Genomic DNA, 2,859 nt, shown 5'->3' on the forward strand with positions numbered 1-2,859 from the left:
CTCTTCCATCTTTGGAAAAACAAAAACAAAAAAGCTTATAGAGTAAGATGACTAAAGTTTTTTCCCCAAAGATAATTTAAATATTATTTTGGACTTTCGATATTCTGCTCACATTTCTTACCTCATTTGTTCCTCAAAAACCCTCCATGAATTATATAAGACAGGTATTGGTTTCTATGGATGAGTAAACTGAGTAGAGGCAACGGTCAGTGGATGGTAGAGGTAGGAGAAGACACTGGAAAACTCCAGCAGGCACTATTCATGTTGTATTCTATAGAAATGATGCCCCGAGGTATTGCAGAAAGAGAATTTGCCTTTGTTTCATGTATATCACTTTCAGTGTGCATAGCAGGGGATGTCTTTCTTTAGGCAGATTTTTTGACCTTCTTTCTTTCTTTTTGTTTTAAGCTGTCATGACCACTAATTCTGAATAATAGGCAACTAAAAAGCTTTCTATTGGAAGAAAGTTAGTTTTTCCCCCACACTTTCTTTACTCACAAACACACACAGGTCAAAAGTTTAAGGACACTTGGTTTTAAATGGCATCCATGGTAATTTTTGATTTCTAAATACAGAAGTGATTTAATAGTAAACTCCTGTTGGTCCTGTTAGAGGTCGTGGGAATAACTCTATCTGAATGGAAAGAATTGGTTTTAAATGATTAGATAGCCAAAGGCTTATAGAGAGCAGGGTTAGAGAAGCAGTTTATGATCTTTACCTACACATGAACTAGAAAGGTAATCTACATTTCCAAAGGCAGTAAGAGTTCCAATTTGAATTTCTGAGGTGACACTTAAAAGATTGATCACTCTATTCTGAAAGAATGTGGTGAGAGGTTATGAGCAGACAACACTTCCAGTGGGAGCGGACAATCAACTAGAATAGCTACAAGTATTCCCAACTTTCCCACATGCAGTATTTCATTTTTTGTTCACATTTGGTAAACAAAGATTTAAAAATTCAAGTTTTGTAACATCTGCCATCCCACTCCAACTACCAAGATTGGTGAAAATGGGAAAGATTTTTATTGTAAATTGCTTTCCTTCAGGTTGTGGGAACAATTTAGCCTTTTGATGAAAGATACATAAATGATAAAATGAATTTTGAAATTCTGAAATGTTATTTTAAGTTTTACTTTGTAGTTTCACATTGTAATGTCTCTGAAAACAATGATGTGCTTCCTTCAAAGACTTTAATGAATATAATATGAGAAAAATAAGTTGATTGATGTGGATGAATAATAATAACAGCAGTTTAGCTAGGCCTATAGCTTCTCCTATTGAATAACATAATCTTGAGAAAATAATTAGATAAAGCTGGTATTTTTCAAGGTAAAATTTACGAAAATGTGGAAAATTAAGAACTGAAAACAAATTAAAGCAGCAATTTAATCCCTCGGAATTATGTTTGACAATGCTTCCAAATTAGCCTTTCTTCAGTTAAAAAAATAAATAAATAAAAAGTACGTTAAAGGGCCCTCTAGTGTTTATAGTATCTTACTGTAGTTTCATATAAAAAAATCTGCCTCAGGGAAGATAGAATAAATGTGCTTTTCCCTACTTCTTCCACTAAGTACAACTAAAAACCCTGATATTATGTATCAAAAGAAAACAAAACAAACAAACAGAAAAAACAACAAAGACATAAGATGACTCTAAAAAGTGGAGAGGAGAAGGCAGGCTGGCTAGAGACCTCAGGACCAGAGGTGATGTGTTCCCTGGGTTTTCTTGTTGTCTCAGATATCCCAGACTTGGAGCTAACGAAGCTGGCAACCCAGAAACGCCAGTGAAGGCAGACCAAACAAAACAAACCTGCTCTCTAACCAAAGAACCAAGAAATGGGCAGCTAGCAAGACAGAAAACTGTGTCAGTACCCACAAAAAGTTGTAGCCACACTACCCATGGCAGCAAAAGCTGCGTTGGGAAGCTGAGATTTCCACTATCCCCAGGCTATAATGGCAGTGGCACCAGTTTCCCCTTACAATCTTCCACTGGGCTGGAGAAAGCTGGGGAGGGTGCTAGGACTTGCATCCCTCCCAGGCAGGATCAGCAGAGACCATGTAGATTTCCACATCGACCTGGCAGTCACGAATAGTAATGAGGTGCTCCTGCCCTCTCTGGTGGGGTGGTTTCAGAAGAGGTCTGCTGGAGAGTCGGGATTTTTATGTCCATCCAGCTCTGAGGATGCCAATCCCCCCTCGTAATGTCAGTGGGGACCATGAGGGGAGTGGTCGTAAGGCCCCTGGGCCCCTCCCGTCAGGGAGGTAACGTGGAGGCTGAGTCGGGAGCAGGAACGCCCACTCAAATAGTAATGAGTAGCCCCCTCGCTCCCCTTTTGTTAGTCCCACAATTATTCCCACTCGGCAAAGTGGATTCCCCACTAAAAGTTGCACTAAAATTTTGTCCCTCAAAATAAAATCAAGTAAACAGCACCCCCTTCAGGCTGTTTTCTTAATTCAGCATATACTTGCCTGATTCTACTACCTGTTACCATCGTTGAACAAAGAAACTGGGAAATAAAGATTATCATTTTATAACAGAACTATGCAGAAATTTTAAAAAAGCAATACGAAAGTGTGTAATTTGTGATTTTGCAGGTTCCTTTATCCATGTGATCATTTTTTATTTCTCTAGGTCGTCTTTTCCAAGTAAGAAAAAATTGAAATCATAATAAGACCACATGTGTACTCTTGGATGAAGAGAGAATGCCCTATCTAAAAATAGATTTCTGTCTTCAAGAATCCAAGGACTAGTTTGTGAAAGTGAACTTTAAAAGTCTTTGAAGGTCGTGAAATTGAAAGCTTTATTGGTCCCCTTTTTACTTCATTTAGTCAAGAGAGTTTTGAAAATCAAGACACCT

The sequence above is a fragment of the Rhinolophus ferrumequinum genome, chromosome 18, assembly GCF_004115265.2.
Source record: "Rhinolophus ferrumequinum isolate MPI-CBG mRhiFer1 chromosome 18, mRhiFer1_v1.p, whole genome shotgun sequence".
Lineage (NCBI taxonomy): Eukaryota > Metazoa > Chordata > Mammalia > Chiroptera > Rhinolophidae > Rhinolophus > Rhinolophus ferrumequinum.